Source organism: Pongo abelii, chromosome 10 (genome assembly GCF_028885655.2).
Source record: "Pongo abelii isolate AG06213 chromosome 10, NHGRI_mPonAbe1-v2.0_pri, whole genome shotgun sequence".
Lineage (NCBI taxonomy): Eukaryota > Metazoa > Chordata > Mammalia > Primates > Hominidae > Pongo > Pongo abelii.
In genome coordinates this window covers 44,300,174-44,325,679 of record NC_071995.2, presented here as the reverse complement: position 1 = coordinate 44,325,679, position 25,506 = coordinate 44,300,174, and the positions used below count along the sequence as shown (strand labels likewise).

General features: G+C 39.1%; 1 long non-coding RNA gene across 1 annotated transcript in view; it reads right to left on the bottom strand.

Moving 5' to 3' along the window:
- The window catches only part of LOC129049115 (uncharacterized), a 249,392-nt gene that overhangs the window by 40,374 nt on the left and 183,512 nt on the right, over nt 1-25,506 (bottom strand). Inside the window, exon 5 of the long non-coding RNA XR_008511916.2 lies at nt 13,760-13,904. This is a non-coding gene — a long non-coding RNA (uncharacterized LOC129049115). The remainder of the gene's footprint in view (nt 1-13,759; nt 13,905-25,506) is intronic.

Here is a 25,506-nt window from a genome sequence, read left to right as displayed (position 1 = left end):
TGTGGCAATGAGAATGTATATTCTGTTGTTTTGAGGTGGAGAGTTCTGTAGACACTCATCAGATCCATTTGGTCCAATGCTGAGTTCAGGTCCTAAATATCTTTGTTAATTTCCTGCCTTGATAGTCTGTCTAATACTGTCAGTGGAGTGTTGAGGTCTCCCACTTTATTGTGTGGGAGTCCATGTTTCTTTGTAGGTCTCTAAAAACTTGCATTATGAATCTGAGTGCTTCCGTTAGATGCATATATATTTTGAATAGTTAGGTCTTCTTGTTGAATTGAACCCTTTACCATTATCTACTGCCCTTCTTTGTCTTTTTTGGTCTTTGTTGGTTTGAAATCTGTTTTGTCTGAAATTAGGATTGCAACTCCTGCTCTTTTCTGTTTTCCATTTGCTTGGTAGATTTTCCTCCCTTTATTTTGAGCCTATGTGTGTCATCACGTGTGAGACAGGTCTCTTGAAGACAGCATACTATCAGGTCTTGCTTTTTTAAATCTTCCTGGCCACTCTGTGCCTTTTAAGTGGGGCTATCTATTTACATTCAAGATTGGTATTGATATGTGTGGATTTGATCCTGTCATTATGTTGTTAACTGGTAATAATGTTGACTTGTTTGTGTAGTTGCTTTAAAGTTATACTGGTCTGTGTGTTTATGTGTGTTTTTGTATAAGCTCGTAGTGGTCTTTCCTTTCTATATTTAGTGCTCCTTTCAAGATCTCTTGTAAGGCACGTCTGATTGTAATGAACTCCTTCAACGTTTGCTTATCTGAAAAGAATCTTATTTCTTCTTTGCTTAGGGAGCTTGGTTTGGCTGGATGTGAAATTCTTGGTTGAAGAATCTTTTCTTAAGAGTGTTGAATATAGGCCCTCAATCTCTTCTGGCTTATAAGGTTTCAGCTGAGAAATCTTCTGTTAGCCTGATAATGTTCCCTTTCTAAGTGACCTGCCCTTTCTCTCTAGCTTCCTTTGCCATTCTTACTTTCATTTGATTTTGGAAAATCTAATGATTATGTGTCTTGGGGATGATCTTCTGGTTAATCTTGTAGGAGTTCTCTGTAGTTCCTGAATTTGACTGTTGGCCTCTCTAGCAAGGTTGGGGAAGTTTTCATGGATTATATCCTGAAATATGTTTTCCAAGTTGTTTGCTTTCTACCCCTCCCTTTTAGGGATGCCAGTGATTTGTAGATTTGGCCTCTTTCCACAATCCCATACATCTCGGAGGTTTTGTTCATTTCTTTTTATTCTTATTTATTTATTTTTGTGACTGTCTTTTTCCAGAGAACCAGTCTTCAAGTTCTGAGATTCTTTCCTCAGCTTGGTTTATTCTGCTGTTAATACTTGTGATTCCATTGTGAAATTACTGTATTATGTTATTCAGCTTTGTCAAGTCCGTTAGGTTGTTTTTATACCAGCTATTTTATCCTTTAATTCCTGTACTGCTTTATTGTGAGTCTCATTTTTTTTAATTGAGTTTTCCGTCCTCCTGAATCTTGATGACCTTTAGTCCTATCCATATTCTGAATTCTATCTCTGTCATTCCAGCCAGTTCAGCCTAGTTAAGAACTCTTGTTGGAGAACTGGTGCAGTCTTTTGGAGGACATACAACATTCTGGCCATTTGAGTTACTGGCGTTCTTGCAGTGGTTCTTCCTCATCTCTGCATGAGGTATTCCTTTAACTGCAGTGTAAATTGAGTACAGTCAATAGACTTCTTTTCTGGATTTTTTCAGTGGAAAAAGACTTTGTGCAGGGTCTTTATTTGAAGTTGACTTCTTGTCTCTGGTTTCAGAGTGGGTATGTTAGTGAGGTATTTTTGGTGTTGAAGCTTTGGGGTGTGATTCAGTAGGTGGCACTTAGGCTTATTAGTCAGTTGGTAGACTCTTTCTTGGTCATGTGGCTTCCCTGTTTCTTCACAATTGCAGCTACATTCCCTCTCAATGCTCTGAAAGTGTGGGTGCCTCTCCCCGTTTAGTTCTGGCTGTAGACAGTGGTTTGGCACTCCTAGGCTGTCTACTGCAGCTCTGGGTGATCAATCTAATGTTTATGTTCCTTCCCCAGCTTGGTGGCAGCAGAGGAAAGAACCTTAGTAGTGGTCGTGGCCAAGGGTCCCTTACTTATCTCCTGGGGACTCCACTCTAGAGAGATGCAGGTCAGCAATTGTTTGGTGCAATCAGCCTAGGATGGAGGGTCTGTGCTGTGGGCCCAAGCCAGGGGTCCCTGTCTGATGATGAGCAGTGGAGGGTGTGTGGAGCACATGGGAGAGGGACTGGCTTCTTCTCCTTGGATTGATTGCAGCCTGTTGGAAGTGTGGATAAAGCACTTAGGGTCTTTGTTCTTTTGTTAGTCTGAGGGTAACAAAGACAGTTCTACTGCAGAGGCAGTGGCAGAGAGGTTTTCAGTTGCCCCTGGAGGCTCTGCCCAGGAAGTTGCCAAGTTGCTACTTGTTTAATAGCTCTGGCAGCGGGTGGCTGGAGGTCCAGGCCTGAAGGACCTTCCCAGTGAGGAAATATGGGAACAGGAACCTACATAACAGTCTAGCCACTTTTCCATAGGGCTGCTGTGGTATCCTGGGGACCTGCTCCAGTTTCTACCTGCCTGTCATTTTCCAGTACCTGGAGGTATCACCAATGAAGTCTGCAAAACAGCAAAGATGGCAGCCAAAGATGGGAGCTCCATCCCAGGGAGGTACAGACCTGTTGCCAGCCTGAACACATCTGTAGGAGGTAGCTGGAGACCCCATTTGAGAGGTCTTGCCCGGTTAGGAGGAATGGAATTGGGGACTCACTTAAAGAAGCAGTTTGGCCATGTTTTCATAGAGCATCTGTGCTGTGCTGAGGGTCTGCTTCAGCCCCTGGTAGCCTCAGACATTCCAAAGCCCAAAGGCCAGAATAGCTAAGTCACCCAAATAGCAAAGATGGCAGCATGCCCCTTCCTCTGGGAGCTCCATGCCAGGGAGGTTAGAAATCTCTGTTAGCCAGAGAACACTGGTGGGATAGTTGGAGACCCCAATTGGGAGGCCCCACATGGTGATGAGGAACAGAATTGGGGACCTGCTTTAAAAAGCAATCTGGCCACATTTTTGTAGAGTAACTGTGCTGTTCTGGGGGATCCCTTCCATCCCTTGTCAGCTTGGACTCCCCAAGGCCCGAAGGCTAGAGTGGCTAAGTCATCCAAACAGCAAAGATGGCTGCCCACTCCTCCCCTGGGGAGCTCCATCCCAGGGACATGCAATGCTGCTACCAGTGGCTGGCTGGAATTCCAAGCCCATGGGTCCTATTCTGTGAGGTGCTATGGAAGTGGGGCCTGTAGACTGTCACTGCTCAGTGCCCTGGATTCAGCCTCTTTCCCTAGGGGTATGTACAGGAGTCTAACTGCCAGCTTTGCCAGAGTTGCAGTTACTTTTGCTCTGGGAAGTCCAGAGAGCCCAAGTGTCTAAGGCTCCTAGGTCTCTGCAAGTGCCTACATGGCTACTTTGCAGAGACTCCATGTAGTTCTGTATGTCAGACTGAAGGCCTGGTGGACTGAGTTCATGAGGGGATCTCCTGACCCAAAGGTTGCAAAGATCCATGAAGGAAGTGTGGGTTCCCAGGTCACACATTCACTTACTGCTTCCCTGGGCAAGGGAGGTTCCCTTGGCCCCACATCACTCCCAGGTGGGCTGTTGTCCTGCCTTGCTTTCCTCCATTCTCCATGGGTCAAGTTGTTTCCTTGATTAGTCCCAGTGCTAGTAACTGGATGTTTCAGTTGAAGATCCTGTATTTAATCACCCCTTCCGTTCCTCTCTGTGAGGGCTATGCACACTAGCTGCTTCTAGTCGGCCATCTTTGCCACCTCCAAATAACAATTCTTATTGTGTATACATCTATCAGAGCATCAAAATACATAAGGCAAAAACTGATAGAACTGCAAGTATAAATAAATAAAGCTACTTCAGCACCCATCTGTCAGAAATGGGCAGATCTAGCAGACAGAAAGTCAGTAAAGACATAGTTGAACTCAACAACACTGGATATAATTGACATCTGTAGACTACTTCGTCTAACATCAGCAAAATACAGATTCTTCTCAAGCTCACATGAAACATTTACCAAGATATATCACACTTTGAGCCATAAAACACAGCTTAACAAACTTAAAAGAATAGAAATAACAGAATATCTGCTCTCAGATCAAAATGGAATTAAACTAGAAACAACAATGGAAAGATAGTTGGAATGTCCAAAAGTACTCGGAGATTAAACAACACACTTCTAAATGACATGTGGTACAATGAAGAAATCTCAAGAAAATTTTAAAAATTGAATTAAATAAAAATAAAAAGAAAACATCAAAATGTATGGGATGCAGCTTGCAAATAAATTTATGTCATTTATTGTATTAATATATATTTTAAAAGAAGAAAATTCTAATATCAACCATCTAAGATTTTACCTTAGGAAACCAGAACAAGAGAAAATTAAATTGAAAATAAGCAAAAAGTAAATAAAAAATAAAAAATTATTGCATAAATCAATGAAATTAAAGAAATCAATAAACAAAATCAATAAACCCACCACTGATTCTTTAAAAATATAAACAAAATTGGCAAGCCTCTTCCAGGCTCACTAATAAAAAAGAAAGACAGATTACTAATATTAGAAATAAAAAGGGACATCACTACAGATCCTACAGACATTAAAAGGATGATCAAAGAATACTATGAAGAACTTTAAGGCCATATATTTGATAACTTGAATTAAATGGATTAATTCTTTGAAAGAAACAATCTGTCAAAAGTCACACAAGAAGAAATAGACTATCTGAATAGGCCAATATCTATTAAAGGAATTGAATCAATAATTAATAGTTTTTCAAAATAGAAAGTGTTAGACCCAGATAGGTTTACTGGTGAAGTCTACCAACATTTAAGGAAGAAATTAAACCAATTCTGAAAAATCTCTTTCAGAAGATAGAAGCAGCTATGTCCCTCTTTTATTTGTGATATTAGTCATTTATGTTTTTTCTCTTTTTGCTTAGCCTGGCAAGGGGCTTATCAATTTTATTAATGTTTTCAAAGAAATAGCTTCTGGTTTCATTGACTTTGTTTATTGATTTTCTGTTTTCAATTTCATTAATTTATGCAATAAGTTTTATTATTTCTTTTCTTGTGCTTATATTGGATTTATTTTTTCTTCTTTTTCTAGTTCCTTAAGGTGACAGCTTGGATAATTGATGTTAGGTCTGTCTTCTTTTCTAATATATCTTTCCTAACTCTTTGAGGCCAGCATTCCCATAATACCAAACTGATAATGACATTACAAGAAAAAAAAATACTACAGACCAATATATCTCATGAACACTGATGCAAAAATCCTCAGCAAAATATTAGCAAATCAAACCCAACAATGTATGCAATGAATTATATACCATAACCAAGTGGGATTTATCCCATGCATAAAAGGCTGGTTCAATTTGCAAAAATAAATTAGTACAATTCATCACATCAAAAGGCTAAAGAAAAAAAATCACATGATCATATCAATAGATGTAGAAAAAACATTTTTTCAAAATCCAACACTGATTCATATCAAAAAACAAAACAAAACTCAATAGACAAGGAATAGAGGGGAATAGCCTCAATTTGATAAAGAACTTCTACAAGGAACCACAATTCCCATCACACTTAATTCTAAGAAACTTTGAGGAAAGCATCCCTCTAAGGTCAGGAACAAAGCAAGATATTTCCCCTCACCACTCTTTTTCAATTTTATACTGGAAGTTCTAGCTAGGGCAATAAGAGAAGAAAAAGAAATAGAAGTATACTACTGATTAGGAAGGAAGTAGTATAACAGTCTTTGTTCATAGGTGACATGATCATCTATGTAGAAAATCAGAAAAAATCAACTAACAAAACTCCTGGAATTAATAAGTGATTATAGCAAGGTTGCAAGACACAAATGTAACACACAATCACTTTCTCATATATCAACAATGAACAAGTGGAATGTGAAATTTAAAACACAGTACCATTTACAGTAGCACTCACAAAACTGAAAAAATTAAGTATACATTTAACTAAAATATACAAGATTTGTATGAGAAAAACTGCAAAACTCAGATAAGAGAAATCAAAGAAGAATTAAATAAATAGAGAGCTATTCCATATTCATGAATAGGAAGATTCAATATTGCCAAGATGTCAGTTCTTCCCAACTTGATCTACAAATTCAATGCAATCTCAATTAAACTCCCAGCAAGTTATTTTGTGGATATCAACAAACTAATTCTAAAGTTTATATAGAGAGGCAAAAACATCCAGCAGAGTTAATGCAATATTGAAGGAGAATAATAAAGTCAAAGGACTGATATTACCTGACTTCAAGACTTATAAGTCTATAGTAATCAAGAGAATATGTTATTGGAGAAAAAAACAGGCAAATAGATAAATAGAACAGAATAGAGAGCTCAAACATAGAACCGTGTAATATAGGCAACTGACCTTTGAAAAATGGATAAAGGCAACACAGTGTAGCAGAGATAATTTTTTCAACAAATTATGCTGGAAAAACTGAACATCCCTATGCAAAAAAAAAGAAGTAGAATAACCTAGATGCAGACTTTACACCCTTTACAAAATGAACTCAAAACATATCACAAACATAAATGTAAAATGCAAAACCATAAAACTTCTGGAAGACAACATAGGAAAATATCTGGATGATCTTGGGTTTGGTGATAAATTTTTATCTAAACACCACTTTGTATCCCAATGCCAAAAGTACAATCCATAAAATAAAGAATTGATAAGCTGAACTTGATTAAAATTAAAGTGTTCTTCTCTGTGAAGGACTTTGTCAAGAGAATAAAAAGTCAAGTCACAGACTGTGAGAAAATATTTGCAAAGATATATCTGATATCTGATAAAGAAATGTTATCCAAAATATATAAAGAACTCTTAAAACTTAACAATAACAAAAAAAAACAACCCAACTAAAAGCTGGGCCAAAGACAAGAACAGACACCTCACCAAAGAAGATATACAGATGGTAAATATGCATATGAACAGGTGCTGCACATTATATGTTATCAGGAAAATGCAAATTCAAACAAGGAGCTACAAATACACACCTATTAAAATGGCCCAAATCCAGAACACTGACAACACCAGTTGCTGGTGAGGATGTGAGGCAACAGGTACTCTCATTCATTGCTGGTGGCAATGCAGAATGGTACAGCCACTTTGGAAGACAGTCTGGCAGTTTTCTACAAAATTAAACATACTCTTACTACATGATCTAGCAATCACTCTTGTTCGTATTTGCCCAAAGGAGTTAAAAATTTTTGTCTACACAAAAACCTGCATATGGCTGGTCATAGAAACTTTGTTTATAATTGTTAAACCTTGGAAGCAACCAAGATTTCCTTAAGTAGATAAATAAATAAATAAACTGTGGTACTTCCAGACAAAGGAATTATATTCAGTGTAGTACCCCCAAAATGAAATACTTAGGTATATATTTAACTAAATATTTACAAGATCTATTTGAGAAAAACTATAAAACTCTGATGAAAGAAATGAAAGAATTAAATGAATGGAGAGACATTCTATGTTCATGGATAGGGAGACTCAATATTGTCAAGACATAAGAATCTAAAGATCAACATAGATCTATTGATTGATTTAACAAGCCATCAATCAACCCATCTGAAAAGGCTATATACTGTAAGATTTCAACTATATGACATTTTATAAAAGGCAAAACAATGGAGATAGTAACATAATCAGTGGTTAGGGAGGAGGGAGGCATGAAAAGGCAGAGCACAGAGGATTTTTAGGACAGTAAAACTACTCACTGTGTTACTATAATGACAAATACATGTCATTATACATTTGCCCAAACCTATAAAATGTACACCACCAAGAGTGAACCCTAATGTAAACTATGAGCTTTGGGTGATAATAATGTATATTTATCAATTGCAACAAATGTACCCTGTGTATGGATGCAGAGAGGATGTTGGTAATAGGGGAAACTGCATATGTGGGGACAGTGGGTATATGAGAAATCTCTGTATCTTCCACTCAACCTAACTAAAACTACTCTAAAACTAGTCTATTTTTTAGGAAAGTATCTTAGAGTGATACACAATAATTTCTAACATCACTATCAAATTAGTAAAAAGAAGCACCGACACTGGATGTTTGCATTAAAAAAATTAAATGAAGCTTAGAGAATACATTTAAGCCTTAAGGTGAAGTGCAGAAAGAGTTAATGGGAAAGACTGGTGTCTGATAGTGCCCCATCTTTTGTTGTTGTTGTTGTTGTTGTTGTTTCTTACTCTACCTCCATGAAGAGCACCTAAAGACATATCTAGTAGCCAAGACTAGTCAATAATAAGTTTCTATACTTGCTTGTTTTAAATTAGAAACAAATTGGTACATAGAAAAGCTAATATTGATATAAAGACTTTGTTACGTAAATATGAGAAATGTCCACAAGCCTGAGATGGTAAAGCATGACCCATAACTTCTCTTCTTCCAGATGATCCCTGGAGCCTTTTCTGAAGAATGCACACTTATCCTTGCCCTCATCTCAGTCCGAGAGTAGGGTTTACCACCTTTCTTGACACAATGTCCACCATTCAGGTGCTTTTCAGCCTGCAGTAGTTTGGCCTTCTAACTCTACTGGGAATTGATTCAAGGCAGAAATGTGCTGCTGAGTGTCTTCCTGTTGATATGGATGGAAATAACAAGTTTTGTGGGGATTTATAGTTATCCTGTAAACCATTTCTTCTGTAAACTACGTCACTCCTTTGTGGGGAATAGCCAGAAACAATCTCAGTTCCAACTTTTATGGGAAAAAGAATTTCCTGAGTTACTTCTGAAGTGATCTCACTCACATATTATGTAGGAAAAGCTTTTTCTAAGCTTTACATAGCAAAAATGTTGATCATAAAAAGCATGCTTACTACAGACAAACCTCACTTCTAAAAAGCAACACCAACATTTCAGCTTCAGCCCTGATGATCTCTATATCTCACATCCCTTCACTTATACTTTCTTTGCACTGTATGGCCAATGCCTCCCCAACCTCAAATACAAACCTTTCTTAATTAACTTTCACACCTACCTGACTCTCATTCTGAGAGATGGCAGAAGCCCAGTATTTCTAGGTTTATCGTAATGCTAGCAATGTTTATTGTAATGACAACCGGTTTCAATAAGCTACCAGTTGACATGTCAATTCCTCTGAAAACACTAATTTTGACACTTGGAATGATTTAAGGAGAGCACAAGAGAATGGAGGAAATGAACCCATCCTGAAGCCTGGCCATTGTGACAGCCTCTCACTATGTGACAGTCATTTCACATAGAGTGAGTTCTAAGGTATAACACATCTTCTTTTTTTTTTTTTTAGATGGAGTCTCACTTTTGTTGCCCAGGCTGGAGTGTAATGACATGATCTCAGCTCACTGCAACCTCCACCTCCCAGTTCAAGCGATTCTCCTGCCTCAGCCTCCCAAGTAGCTGGGATTACAGGCATGCACCACCACGCTTGGCTAAATTTTTGTATTTTTAGTAGAGATGGGGTTTCTCCATGTTGGTCAGGCTGGTCTCGAACTCCTGACCTCAGGTGATCCACCCACCTCAGCCTCCCAAAGTGCTGGGATTACAGGCATGCGCCACCATGCCCGGCCTGGTATAACACATCTTCTAAGACAAGACGTCTGTGGGAGTCAGTAGGCAGGCTCTAGTGGGAACAAGAAGTATTTCAAGAACCAGCTTCATCATAATTGTCCTTCAGTGACTCTGCACAGAGCCAAAATATCACCTTTCTTTACTCCAGAATAGATGGCCCCTCCTCCAGCCACTCCTGTCAAAACTCTGTGCTCCACACCCTTCCCTAGGATTCCTCCAAATCCTCACAATCAGATAAAAGCACTGCCTTTACTCAACCTCCATGGCATTATATATCTATTGGATATTTTAAATATTCAATTTGCATTATAAACGTGTAATTGTTTCATTTCTTTATTAACTGGTAAAAAGGCAAGAACATTTTTTTAACCTCCCCAGGACCTAGTGCTATACCTTGACCTAGTAGGAACTCGGTATTTGCCACTACTAAATACAGATGGTCTGGCAATAATCAATAGCTTACCAACCAAAAAAAGTCCAGGACCAGATGGATTCATAGCCTAATTCTACCAGAGGTACAAGGAGGAGCTGGTACCATTCCTTCTGAAAATATTCTAACCAACAGAAAAAGAGGGAATCCTCCCTAACTCATTTTATGAGGCCAGCATCATCCTGACACCAAAGCCGGGCAGAGACACAACCAAAAAAGAGAATTTTAGACCAATATCCTTGATGAACACTGATGCAAAAATCCTCAATAAAATACTGGCAAACCGAATCCAGCAGCACATCAAAAAGCTTATCCACCATGATCAAGTGGGCTTCATCCCTGGGATGCAAGGCTGGTTCAACGTACACAAATCAATAAATGTAATCCAGCATATAAACAGAACCAAAGACAAAAACCACATGATTATCTCAATAGATGCAGAAAAGGCCTTTGACAAAATTCAACAACGCTTCATGCTAAAAACTCTCAATAAATTAGATATTGATGGGACGTATCTCAAAACAATAAAAGCTATCTATGACAAACCCACAGCCAACATCATACTGAATGGGCAAAAACTGGAAGCATTCCCTTTGAAAACTGGCAAAAGACAGGGATGCTCTCTCTCACCACTCCTATTCAACATGGTGTTGGAAGTTCTGGCCAGGGCAATTAGACAGGAGAAGGAAATAAAGGGTATTCAAATAGGAAAAGAGGAAGCCAAATTGTCCCTGTTTGCAGACAACGTGATTGTATATCTAGAAAACCCCATTGTCTCAGCCCAAAATCTCCTTAAGCTGATAAGCAACTTCAGCAAAGTCTCAGGATACAAAATCAATGTGCAAAAATCACAAGCATTCTTATACACCAATAACAGACAGAGAGCCAAATCATGAGTGAACTCCCATTCACAATTACTACAAAGAGAATAAAATACCTAGGAATCCAACTTACAAGGGATGTGAAGGACCTCTTCAAGGACAACTACAAACCACTGCTCAATGAAATAAAAGAGGATACAAACAAATGGAAGAACATTCCATGCTCATGGGTAGGAAGAATCAATATCGTGAAAATGGCTATACTGCCCAAGGTAATTTATAGATTCAATGCCATCCCCATCAAGCTACCAACAACTTTCTTCACAGAATTGGAAAAAACTACTTTAAAGTTCATATGGAACCAAAAAAGAACCCGCATTGCCAAGTCAATCATAAGCCAAAAGAACAAAGCCGGAGGCATCACCCTACCTGACTTCAAACTATACTACAAGGCTACAGTAACCAAAACAGCATGGTAATGGTACCAAAACAGAGATATAGACCAATGGAACAGAACAGAGCCCTCAGAAATAATGCCGCATATCTACAACCATCTGATCTTTGACAAACCTGACAAAAACAAGCAATGGAGAAAGGATTCCCTATTTAATAAATGGTGCTGGGAAAACTGGCTAGCCATATGTAGAAAGCTGAAACTGGATCCCTTCCTTACACCTTAGACAAAAATTAATTCAAGATGGATTAAAGACTTACATGTTAGACCTAAAACCATAAAAACTCTAGAAGAAAACGTAGGCAATATCATTCAGGACATAGGCATGGGCAAGGACTTCATGTCTAAAACATCAAAAGCAATGGCAACAAAAGCCAAAATTGACAAATGGGATCTAATTCAACTAAAGAGCTTCTGCACAGCAAAAGAAACTACCATCAGAGTGAACAGGCAACCTACAAAATGGGAGAAAATTTTCACAACCTACTCATCTGACAAACGGCTAATATCCAGAATCTACAATGAACTCAAACAAATTTACAAGAAAAAAACAAACAACCCCATCAAAAAGTGGGCGAAGGACATGAACAGACACTTCTCAAAAGAAGACATTTATGCAGCCAAAAAACACATGAAAAAATGCTTACCAACACTGTGCATCAGAGAAATGCAAATCAAAACCACAATGAGATACCATCTCACACCAGTTAGAATGGCAATCATTAAAAAGTCAGGAAACAACAGGTGCTGGAGAGGATGTGGAGAAATACGAACACTTTTACACTGTTGGTGGGAGTGTAAACTAGTTCAACCATTGTGGAAGTCAGTGTGGCGATTCCTCAGGGATCTAGAACTAGAAATACCATTTGACCCAGCCATCCCACTACTGGGTATATACCCAAAGGACTATAAATCATGCTGCTATAAAGACACATGCACACGTACGTTTACTGTGGCACTGTTCACAATAGCAAAGACTTGGAACCAACCCAAATATCCAACAACGATAGACTGGATTAAGAAAATGTGGCACATATACACCATGGAATACTATGCACCCATAAAAAATGAAGAGTTCATGTCCTTTGTAGGGACATGGATGAAACTGGAAACCATCATTCTGAGCAAACTATCACAAGGACAGAAAACCAAACACCGCATGTTCTCACTCATAGGTGGGAATTGAACAATGAGAACACATGGACACAGGAAGGGGAACATCACACTCCGGGGACTGTTGTGGGGTAGGGGGAGGGGGGAGGGACAGCATTAGGAGATATACCTAATGCTAAATGACGAGTTAATGGGTGCAGCACACCAACATGGCACATGTATACATATGTAACAACCCTGCACATTTTGCACATGTACCCTAAAACTTAAAGTATAATAATAATAAAATAAAATAAAAAATAAAAAATAAAAAAATAAAAAAATAAAAAAAATACAGATGGTCTGCCATCAAAACCAGTATGTTGCTAAGATTAATATTTATTTTTATTATTCTAATATATTTGAAAGCTTCAAAAAGAGACATTCTAATAAATCCCAATAAAAAAAATTGCAAGGATTCAATTAGAGCTTTTATGCTTTTTTTTTTTTTTTAAAAAAAAGATTACTTAGTCCAAAAATCTAGGATCTAAGGATTTTTTTACGTAAGTCATTGGATGTAAGCAGAAATATGTAATATGATAAAGCAACATTTAAATTATTAATAACAATTAACCATAGTAGAACAGAGTTCTTTTCTTTTTCTGCCACTGAAATGTACATTCTGTCCCTTTAGAGGGTGGTTATGTAACATGCCATTGAAATCCTATCAGCCCCATCTAAAAACTGGTAGGGTGCCTGCTTGCCAACCCCAAATGTCTTACATTTCTTCTCCTATTTCATCCTAAGAATTACCCAGTCATTTTCATCAGGCTTCCATTCCAGGACTCTTCCTGTAGCCCAATGTTGTAAACAGGTGCAGTCAGCAAGTGTGCCAAGTGACAGAAGCCAATCCTGGAAATCAGAGTTAGAGAATCTCTCTCTCTCTCTCACACACACACACACACACATACATGCACACACACATGATACCCAAGCTAACCACAGTTATCAGAATCACTGAGTTGTGAAAATAGTTCATTTTGCAATCATTATGTTAATTAGTTAATCATTGCAAAGATTAGCGATGGTGACAACCTTTGGTTTGTGCTCCTTTAAACTAGTTAACTATGGGATGGAAAATCAAAATCACAACAGAAAATGTCAGAGAGAGTTGCCTGTTTTCTCCACAAACACAGAGTGATGGACACTTCAACAAATGATTCCAGTGGGGCAATAGAGAAATGAATGGCAGGATCACACGAGATTGGCTTCTGATGTACTCACCTCTCCCATGGCGGCCTTAACTCTGATTTCTTATTCAGTAGGCCTGGGGATTTGGTTCAATCTCTTAGTTATATGGATGAGGTTATACAGATGAGAAGAGATCCATGCAGCACACATATCCTGGGAGCCTACAGAGCCAGTGCATCTGAAACAGTGAGGAAATCAGGGGTTGTTCAGCAGACAGTTTGGGAGGCAGCAGGAAACCAGGAACACTGAGTCTTATTCATTTTCTTTAATGCAAGGTAGTAGAGCACATAACAGGGCAGGAGTTCTCCAAGTGTGGACCCCAGACAGGACCAGCAGCATCAGCATCACCCTCAAACGTGTTAGAAGAGCAAATTCTTGGATCCTACTCTGAATCTATTGAATCACAAATTCTGGAGTTGGAACGCAGAAATCTATGTTTAAACAAACTCTTCAGGTGTTTTTGATGCATTCCAATGTTTGAGAACCCTGCAACAGGAGATAGTCAGTAATCATTTGTATTGCCTTTTGAGAAAGCTCAACTTGCTTCTAGATATGGGTGGACCTAGATCTGGAAACTCACTGAAGACCTCACTGCCAATAGATGGTGAAGGTCATAGTGAGAATTTGAGAAATAACTTCTCTTTCCTATCCAGAGTAACTGATCAGTTCTCACAGTTTCCAGGGATGAACATCCCGCTGAGTTCCCTCCATTAGGACCTGCTGTGGGACAAAGTTGCCTACATCATTTTCATCATCACCATCACCACCAGCATCATCATCATCACTGCCAACATTTACACAGTGGTTGCTATTTGCCAAGCACAATTATTAGAACTTTATAAATATTTCTCCACTTAATCTTCACACACACACACACACACACAGACACACACACCATGAGGTTGTACTATATTTATATTCTCCCCATTATACAGATGAGGGGACTGAAACAAAGAAAGATTAAGTGATCCTTCAATAATTTCACCACCTCTAAGGGTCAGAAGAGGGTTTTGAACCCAAGTAGACTGCCTCCTGAACTCTATTCATGAACTCTGCACAGGAAAGGCAACCTAGATAGTTGTTGGGACCTCCTGATTTGGAGCCAGGATATCTGGATTTTAATCTGGCTGCAGCACTTACTATTATCAGTCACCTATTAATTTTCTGGCCTCTAGTCTCACCCTTTCCTAAAAATCCATCTTCCAAATGCTAAAATAATTATCTCTTATATGCAAATATGTTCTTGCCATTATCCTTCTTAAAATCTTTCCATTATTCATGTTCCCTGTAAGATAAAATCTAAACATACTATGCCATTAAAAAGGAGTATCTGCCCACTCATCCTGCTTCATCTTCTACCATTCTTTCTTACATGCTAAGCCCCAGCCATCCCAAACAGCTCACTATTCCTTGAATAAGCCAGCCCATAATTCCTAGAAGGAAATATCCTATCATCCAAAGTTTCTCTCACTTGGAAAATTCCTAGTTACTTTTAGTTTTGACTAACCACTGCTTTCTCTGGGGAAGCCTTCCCTGGGTGCCACCTATACAGGCATACAGCATTCTTTTCTTTCTGCTTTCATTACTCATATCTCCTTCATCACAGTGGCCCCGATATTGCGTTGGAATTACCTGCCTATCTCTCCTGCAGCCTATGAGTCTTCAAGAGCAGAAACTGTCATTTCATCTTCATAGCCCCAGTGCATATCGTAAGTGCAAATAAATATTGGTTAAATGAATGAATGAAGTTAATAAGACCAGTTCCCCCCCCTCACTGCAGGGAAGGCAAAAGACAAGGTTAAAGGGTAACTAGAGAGACAAATGAAGTAGTAATGAAGTGATAATAGTTGGTGTGAGATAATGCTCCAGGAATCCAATGTAGAAACAATGAAGCAATCTTAAGAACATGGTTGAACTTGATATGCTTCATTTCCTCACATGACATCACTGAGATAGCTTCAACTGGGCATCCAATCCTGGGAATCATTTGGCGGAAAATATCTTTACCTATCCAAAGATTTTTTTTTAGTAACTCTCTATGGCACAAAATTTTGAAAGTCTCAATACGATTTTCCTATCATGGCTGTGGAAACGGGTTCTCCTGATGGATGTTTAGCTCAAAGCTGCAGTGATGAGAGGGCTCACCCCAAAAATGACCATTCACAAAGGCCACATGGAGGAATAAGTGGCAGCAATGGCTGTCATGAAAGAAAAGATCTGAAACTTATCTGAAGATATGAGAAGCCCAGATTTGAGTCTTTAACGATCAAACATCTATGACTTAAACTAAAAAAAGATTTTTTCTTAAACTTAAATTTTTCTTTTGCTAAGAATAATATGAAACTATCAAAAATACATCCAGTATTTCATTATAGTAGCTTGCATAGTTTAATAGTGCATCTAACAGTCCTTGCCTGATGATTAAGTTCAATCTGTTTGTGGCTAATTTTAATACTATTATGCCACTATTATTTATTTATTCCAACGTAATTTGTTATAATACATATTATGTCATAACAGATATAATACACACATATAAAATATATTAAAAATATATGCATATATGTATGTGTGTGTTTGTGTATATATATATAGAGAGAGAGAGAGAGAGAGAAATAGGTATCAATATATCAAGGAAGAGTAAAATGTTAAACTGAAAAACAAATCCTAGTAGCATACTAATTTACCAAAAAACTTCCATATTAAAAAGCTTCAGAATTTTTTGCAAAGGATTGCTCTAGAAAGTCACAGTCAGCTCAAAATTGTTCCCGGGGTGAAATTTTCTAGATTTTCACTTCCAATCATTGTTTAAAGTTTGCCAGATAATAAAAGAGGGAGGCATCATCAAGGGAATGATCTAAGACCTTTGGACACACTCCTGAAAACTCTAGAAGAGGCTATTTACCAAATATAACACAACCATAATTCTAAATGTGAGGTGAAACCCCATATCTTTAAAAGCAGCAATGATATCAAGAAACATGTTGAACCCTTGCTCTCTGTCGTCCTTTTCAGGACGCACATGGCCCCAGTCCTTCATGGGTTACACATAGTTGATTAGACAGATACAGGTGTAAATACAAACAGATGACAAAATTAAGAAGAGAGTCTATCCTAAGCCTTACAGGATCAGTACAAATCAAAAGCATACTTCAAGAATCTGGAGTGGGAAGAGATCCCATAGTGAATAAGGAAGCCCTTATGAAAAAAAAAACAAACAAAAAAAACACACAAAATGAGGGAGGGAGAGAGAGAGAAAGTGAGAGAAGAGACCTTGAAGTCTTCATAGAAGAGACCATGAAGGAAGTGCAATTTGGAAGAGAAGGGTATAACAGGACAGGACTGTGAAGAGGGCAAAGGCACAGAGACAAAACGGTATGTCCTCACTGCAGGGACTTTACACTTGCTGTTCCCTTGACTGAGATGCTTCCCCCTAGATATGCATATAGCTCACCCCTCACTTTCTCCAGGTCTTTACTCAACACCACTCTCTCAGTGGCTACCTTATCCAAAATGTCAATCCTTGCCACCCCCTAAAATTTCATATTACCTCTTCCTGCTTTAGATTTTCTCTTCAGTATTTGTCACTACCTAATCTACTTTATATTTTAATTATTTATCTTAGTTATTTTTTCTTCCACTAGAATGTAAACTCTCTAAAGCAGGAAATTTTGTTTGTTTTGTTTATTACTAGATTCCCAAAACCTAGAACGGTGCCTGGCACAGAGTAAGTACCCAATAAATATTTGTTGAAGAAATAAATAAATCATATAGAGGACAAAGGGATTGAAGAAGAGCTATTATTAAAATGTCGGTTGACAGAAGTAGAAATTTTACATGGGAGAACCAGGTTCACGAATTTGGGCAGAGAGTATGGAGACTATTTGGAGAGAAGCTAGAATGTCCTGCCAAGGACTCATAAATAAAAGGCTCCTAGGAGAATCTGAGGGGGTCACTTGGTCTACCTCTCTCATTTCTAGGCAATTCCACACTAAGCCATCTCAGACAAAACAAGGTATTCAGCTTTCTATCTACAGAGAGTTCACTGCACGTTTCTTGTTTTGTTTTGAGACAGGGTCTTGCTCTGTTGCCCAGGTTGGAGTGCAGTGGTGGCATGACCTCAGCTCACGGCAACCTCTGCCTTCTGTGCTCAAGCCATCCTCCCAGCTCAGCCTCCCAAGTAGCTGGGACCACAGGCGTGCACCACCATGCCCGACTGATTTTTTTTTTTTTGTAGTTTTTGTAGAGACGAGGTCTTGCCATGTCACCCAGGCTGATCTTAAACTCCTGACCTCAAGTGATCCGCCCACCTTGGCCTCCCAAAGTGCTGGGATTACAAGCACGAGCCACCGCGCCCAGCTCATTGCATGTTTCTTAGAAGTTGAGGCAAACATCACAAACCTCAAATTTCTAGCCTCACCACTCCATTTTCAACCTCAGAAATGGAAATTTACATCTTTGTGGAGCTAAGCCACTGAATTCCTTCTCAGTGTTTCAGGTGATTGGGCCAGGATATAACTTTCATTCACTCCATTGGAAAAGCTATAAAGGGCAAGGGTGGTTTAGTGTGAACATGCATTTTTTCTGCTCTGAACTCAGGGAGAAACAGCTCCCTGAAACCTACAAGAGGCCACTGGCGCATTGGCATTCACCACTATGGTTGTGCTCACAAGCAGAGGAAATTCTAAGCAGTTGGAGCATTGGATGACAAGTATTTACTACCTGTTTGTGTGCCCTAGGCAGGGTCCTAAACTCTACCTGCATTCATTTCTGGCATCTCTCACCTGTCTATATAGATGGGAAGGAGAGGTATAAGAAGACATGAAACACAATATATTTCAAATATTCTATATGAAAAGGAATCAGACTTCTAGCCAGCTGTCACTCCATACCAAAAGCCACTGGTGTATAGAGCATTCACAGGTGCAGGTATCCATTGGCAATGGAAGCGCCAACTCCTACCAGCAGGAAGCACGCAATTCAGAAAAGAAAATGTGTAAAAGGAAATGACATGAAAAAGAAGTGGCGGATGGGGCAGAAACAAGGAGATATCAAGTCAATCACAAACTGCACAAAGTAGGCATTCAGTATTCACTTCCTTAATTACATTATTTGGTGAAAGCTGAATTTGTCTTTAAGGAACATTTACTCCTACTTAGTTTAAGTGTGTCTTCCTAGAACCAACAATAAGCTGTTGCACCAACTAGCAAAAACAAGCTTCTGACTGCATGCTCTGATTGATGAGATGAAAAAACATTCCTAATTAGCATTTCAAATTCATGAGTAAAATAGTCAACAGACTGCAATAAAAACAAAATAATTTAAACACACACAAGCAAATTACCCTCTTTTCTTGACTCTCTCTTTTAAATAAGGCAGGAAGATAACTTTCTGTTTTTAAATTATTTTTATTGCATTTTCACATTACATATAATACTTGCTTTTCCAATACGAACATCACACAGTTCATATTTACTTTACAGCAGGAAAGGCATACATAATATTTACCAATTTTTTTTTAACTGAAGACAGCAATGGAGGTTAAATGGATAGTGTAACTGTCACTGAACTTCTGTTTTATTTTGAGCCTAGCAATGGGTGTGTGCTTTAGGTTTTCTTATATAGTTTTGTGGATTAAGGGCCTAATCCTCTGCTGTCCTATAGCTTCCATTTTTCAAATTATGCTGTTAATAATGTGATTATATATAAAAAATTACTTACAGTGCAGTTTCAATGCATTTTGAAGAGTAACTTGTGTCTTTGGAATTTAAAGTACTGATTCAAAACAAAGGAAAGACTTAATTCTTATTTTACTTTCCTCTTTAGATGTCTTTATTAACCAGTTTGCCACTTATATTTTGCCTATATAGGCAAAAGATACAGATTTTGCTGATATTTTAATGCTCCTGAAAATTACTTATTTTCTTAGAACCCATAATTTCAAACATAGTAGTGTCAAGATTTTTCTGGAAAAGGGGAAAAGCTGAATACCTATCAAATACCTTTTCTGTATCTTCTTCTTTGTGTGCTGAGTGTTTTATATGACAGCTCATTTCTGAGTAAGTATATTATCCTTATTTTACCTCTGATGAAACTGAAACTTAGTAAATGGCCCAGGGTCACACTGCTAGAAATAGCTGAGCCGGAATTGAATGCAGGTCTGTTGAATTGCAAGGCCTGGGCTCTTGTCCACGTAGGGACAGAAGACAGAATTATGCAACAACTGGGAGGAACCTCAGAGATGGCCTAATGCATCATGACAAACCCTCTGTCCCTCTCCTGCCTGATTACAACTCTGCCAAATACACACATTTCACAGACAAAAACACTGCTAATCAGGTCATTCAAATGCCTCACCAACTCACAAGTTACACAAATGGTGAATGTACTCATACAAAGTGACATTCAACAGTTTTAAAGATGAAAAATTATTGACTTTTAGTTTCTGCTCCACCCCCCTGCTTAAAGTCAACTTTATTGGGATTATAATTTGTATTCAGAAAACTCCATTTATTTAAGGTACACAAATTAAGAAGTTTTGAGAGATGTGTACACTCTTGAAACCACTCCAATGGTCAAAAAACAGAAGATTTTCTACTATCCCCAAAAAATACCCTCTGTTCCCTTGTACTCTATTATTCCCTCTACCCACATCCCAAGGCAAAAACTGATCTGCATTGGTTGCTATTGATTAGCTTGCGTGTTCTACAATTTTATATAACTAAATTCATATTCAGATAGATTCCTTTGTGTCTGAATTCTTTCCCTTAGCATGACGATTTTGAGATTCCTTCATGATGTTTTGTGTGTTAGTAGCTCATTCCTTTGTATTGCTGGGTAGTACCCCCTTGCATGGCTGCACCACATTTTGTCTCTCCATTACCTGTTGAAAGACATTTGGGTTATTTCCAGTTCTTATAGCCACAGCAAATAAAATTACTGTGAATATATGTATACAAACTTTTATGCTGTCATATGTTTTCATTTTTCTTGGGTAAATACATCAGAGTGGGATAGTTAGGGTGTATGTAAAGTGTATGTTCAACTTTTTAAAAATTGACATCTTCCAAAGTGGTTATACTCTTTTACATTCCCACCAGCAATGTTGCATTCCAATGCCTCGACATGCTTGCCAGCATTTAGTCAAAGTTTTCAGTCTTTTTAATTTTAACCATTCTGGTAGACATATAGTGGTTTTCATTTACATTTCCCTGATGACCAATGATGTTGAGCATCTTTTCTTGTGTTTATTAAACATAAGAATATCTTCCTTTGAAAGTGTCTATTCCATGATTTTACCATTTTCATATAATTTTCTTATTATAGAGTTGTAGTGTTCTCTGTGTATTCTGTATACAAACTTTTTTGTAAGCTATATACGCTGGTGGTTTTACAGTTATGTGTACAAATTCTTGGATACTCGTCCACTCAAGAGGTAGAGCTTAATTCAGCTTCCCTTTTATATGGGCTGGATTTAAGGACTCACTTCTAACAAATAGAACATCACAGAGTTATGGGATGTTGCTCCAGAGAGTAAATCATAAAATGACCGCAGCTGCTATCTTTAGTGCACTTGATCACTTCTCTCTCTTCAGCTACTCACTCAAGGAGAAGGGAGCTGCCATGTCCTGAAGACAGACAAGAGGCCTTATGGAGAGGCTCATGTGTCCAGAAACTGAGGTAATCTTCTGGATCTTCTACCAGTAGCCACATAAGAGGGACTGAAAGCGGATCTTCCCCAAATTCAGTCTTCAGATGACTTTATCCCAGCCAACAGTTTAATTGCCATTTCCCAGATTTTGGCCCACAGAAACTGTGAGATAATAATTGTTTGTTGTTTCAAGTTTCTAAGTTTTGTGGGTAATTTTTTATAGAGCAATAGATAACTAACATGTAACATTGCAACAATTTTCTCCAATTCCATGGCTTGCCTTTTTATTTTTCTAAAGATGTCTTTTGAAGAGCAAAAGATTTTAATTTTGACAAAGTCCATTTTATCATTGTTTCTTTAATGGTTCATTATTTGGGCATTTAAGAAATCTTTGCCTTCTTCAAGAACATAGAGATTTTCTCCTATGTTTTCTTCCAGAATTTTTATCATTTTGGTTCTTAAATTTACATTTACCATCCATTTTTGATGGTACATAGGAAATCTTTTTGCAGGACTTTTCCTTAGTTCAGCTAAAGACGAGCTTCTTTGTCCCAAGGCCATGAAAATTCAGGCTCACAGACAATTTGAATGATGAGTAGGACAGGGTTTTATTAGGTGAAAAAGAAGAAAAGGGGGAAACAGGGACTCTCGCAAGGTCAGAGTCCCTGCTAGAGTGCTTGCCACGCACAGCTTGAATCCCAGTTTCCACACAGGAAGAGGAGGGGCCGGGCTCTTCCCCACTGCAAATGGCACAAACTTCCCAAGGTTCCACCCCCATGTGCATTCACCCCAGTGCGCAGGCTTGTTGGAGATTATCCAACAAGACCCCCTCTCACCTGGCACACTTATTATCTCTTGAATGAATGACAACATTCATTTTGTATCTGAGGTAGGAATCAAGATTCATTGTTTCCTTACAAACATCCAGTTGCTCCACCATCACTTGTTGAAAGCACTTTCTTTTCCCCATCAAATTTCCATCTTTGTAAAAAATCAACTGATCATAAATGTAAGAGTCTATTTCTGGGCTTTTCTGTTCCATGCATCTATATATCTACCCTTCCACCACTACCATACAGTCTTGACTATTTAACACTATATAAAGTCTTGAAATTGGGTAACATAAGACCATCAACTTTGTTCTTCTTTTTAAATTTATTCAATAATTTGCATTTTCATATACATTTTATAATTAGCTTCTGAATTTCTAAAAACTAGTATGCTGACACTTTGATTCGGAATATATTGAATCTATAGATGAATTTAGGAAGAATTGAACTCTTAAGAAAATTGAATGTTTACTGTGTATTTTTTAAAAAATTATTGACTCAAGGGGACATTACTAGTATGGAAGATCATAATTTAAGGGAAATTCTGTTGAGCAATTATGTACCTTTTTCTGAAGTTACTTTTGCATATGCCTCAGTTTCCTAGTCTATAAAGTGGGAAAATGGGATACTTACCTCTGAGGATCACAACTGAAATATTAGAGAGGGTATAAATATGGGATAGAGTCAAGTAAAAGAATTAAAGGGCTAGGCGCAGTGGCTCACGCCTGTAATTCTAGCACGTTGAGAGGCAGAGGGGGGCGGATCACGAGGTCAGGAGATAGAGACCAACCTGGCTAACATGGTGAAAACCCGTCTCTACTAAAAATACAAAAAATTAGCCAGGCATGGTGGCAGGCACCTGTAGCCCCAGCTACTCGGGAGGCTGAGGCAGGAGAATGGCATGAATCCAGGAGGCGGATCTTGCAGTGAGCTGAGATCTAGCCACTGAGCCACTGCACTCCAGCCTGGGTGACAGAGCAAGACCCCATCTCAAAAAAAAAAAAAAAAAGAGGAGGAGCCAAGATGGCCGAATAGGAACAGCTCCGGTCTACAGCTCCCAGCGCGAGCGACGCAGAAGACGGGTGATTTCTGCATTTCCATCTGAGGTACCGTGTTCATCTCACTAGGGAGTGCCAGACAGTGGGCGCAGGTCAGTGGGTGAGTGCACCGTGCGCCAGCCGAAGCAGGGGTGAGGCATTGCCTCACTCAGGAAGCGCAAGGGGTCAGGGAGTTCCCTTTCCAGGGGTGACAGACGGAACCTGGAAAATCGGGCCACTCCCACCCGAATACTGTGCTTTTCCGACGGGCTTAGGAAAGGGTGCCCCAGGAGAGTATAGCCCGCACCTGGCTCAGAGGGTCCTACGCCCACGGAGTCTCGCTGATTGCTAGCACAGCAGTCTGAGATCAAACAGCAAGTCCGCAGCGAGGCTGGGGGAGGGGCGCCCGCCATTGCCCAGGCTCGCTTAGGTAAACAAAGCAGCCTGGAAGCTTGAACTGGGTGGAGCCCACCACAGCTCAAGGAGGCCTGCCTGCCTCTATAGGCTCCACCTCTGGGGGCAGGGCACAGACAAACAAAAAGACAGCAGTAACCTCTGCAGACTTAAATGTCCCTGTCTGACAGCTTTGAGGAGAGCAGTGGTTCTCCCAGCACGCAGCTGGAGATCTGAGAACGGGCTGACTGCCTCCTCAAGTGGGTCCCTGACCCCTGACCCCCGAGCAGCCTAACTGGGAGGCACCCCCCAGCAGGGGCAGACTGACACCTCACACAGCCGGCCAGGTACTCCAACAGACCTGCAGCTGAGGGTCCTGTCTGTTAGAAGGAAAACTAACAGAAAGGACATCCACACCAAAAACCCATCTGTATATCACCATCATCAAAGACCAAAAGTAGATAAAACCACAAAGATGGGGAAAAAACAGAGCAGAAAAACTGGAAACTCTAAAAAGCAGAGTACCTCTCCTCCTCCAAAGGAACGCAGTTCCTCACCAGCAACGGAACAAAGCTGGATGGAGAATGACTTTGACGAGCTGAGAGAAGAAGGCTTCAGACGATCATATTACTCCGAGCTATGGGAGGATATTCAAACCAAAGGCAAAGAAGTTGAAAACTTTGAAAAAAATTTAGAAGAATGTATAAGTAGAATAACCAATACAGAGAAGTGCTTAAAGGAGCTGATGGAGCTGAAAACCAAGGCTCGAGAACTATGTGAAGAATGCAGAAGCCTCAGGAGCCAATGCAATCAAATGGAAGAAAGGGTAGCAGCCCTGGAAGATGAAATGAATGAAATGAAGTGAGAAGGGAAGTTTAGAGAAAAAAGAATAAAAAGAAATGAGCAAAGCCTCCAAGAAATGTGGGACTATGTGAAAAGACCAAATCTACGTCTGATTGGTGTACCTGAAAGTGACGGGGAGAATGGAAACAAGTTGGAAAACACTCTGCAGGATATTATCCAGGAGAACTTCCCCAATCTAGCAAGGCAGGCCAACATTCAGATTCAGGAAATACAGAGAACGCCACAAAGATACTCCTCGAGAAGAGCAACTCCAAGACACATAATTGTCAGATTCACCAAAGTTGAAATGAAGGAAAAAATGTTAAGGGCAGCCAGAGAGAAAGGTCGGGTTACCATCAAAGGGAAGCCCATCAGACTAACAGCGGATCTCTCGGCAGAAACCCTACAAGCCAGAAGAGAGTGGGGGCCAATATTCAACATTCTTAAAGAAAAGAATTTTCAACCCAGAATTTCATATCCTGCCAAACTAAGCTTCATAAGTGAAGGAGAAATAAAATACTTTACAGACAAGCAAATGCTGAGAGATTTTGTCACCACCAGGCCTGCCCTAAAAGAGCTCCTGAAGGAAGCGCTAAACATGGAAAGGCACAACCGGTACCAGCCACTGCAAAATCATACCGAAATGTAAAGACCATCGAGACTAGGAAGAGACTGCATCAACTAACGAGCAAAATAACCAGCTAACATCATAATGACAGGATCAGATTCACACATAACAATATTAACTTTAAATGTAAATGGACTAAATGCTCCAATTAAAACACACAGACTGGCAAATTGGATAAAGACTCAAGACCCATCAGTGTACTGTATTCAGGAAACCCATCTCACGTGCAGAGACACACATAGGCTCAGAATAAAAGGATGGAGGAAGATCTACTAAGCAAATGGAAAACAAAAAAAGGCAGGGGTTGCAATCCTAGTCTCTGATAAAACAGACTTTAAACCAACAAAGATCAAAAGAGACAAAGAAGGCCATTACATAATGGTAAAGGGATTAATTCA